The 228-nt window shown below is 54.8% G+C and overlaps 1 protein-coding gene across 1 annotated transcript in view; it reads right to left on the bottom strand.

Moving 5' to 3' along the window:
* LOC119582375 (amino acid transporter AVT1D-like) overlaps positions 1–228 on the bottom strand; it is a 47,677-nt gene that overhangs the window by 16,608 nt on the left and 30,841 nt on the right. The window lies entirely within an intron of this gene.

The raw sequence follows: 228 nt of genomic DNA, 5'->3' as shown, positions 1-228 counted from the left end.
CAAACTCCCTGACCCCACCTTCCACCCCCCCCCCCAACCCATTCCCTCCTACACACGTGCTTTCGACGTTTGGGTCCTCGTTTCCATGGCAACCTGCAGTGCCGGCCCCTCCCCCCATTGTCAACACGAAGCCAGACTGCATTCCTCTTGGCCTTGACACCTTGATTTCGGAGGCAGTTTGTTGAGTCAAAATTACAGTTCTTGAGATTCCTTTGTTATGGCGCAGGA

The sequence above is a fragment of the Penaeus monodon genome, chromosome 15 (genome assembly GCF_015228065.2).
Source record: "Penaeus monodon isolate SGIC_2016 chromosome 15, NSTDA_Pmon_1, whole genome shotgun sequence".
NCBI classification, from domain to species: Eukaryota; Metazoa; Arthropoda; class Malacostraca; order Decapoda; family Penaeidae; genus Penaeus; species Penaeus monodon.
This window is presented reverse-complemented; position numbering and strand designations above follow the sequence as displayed.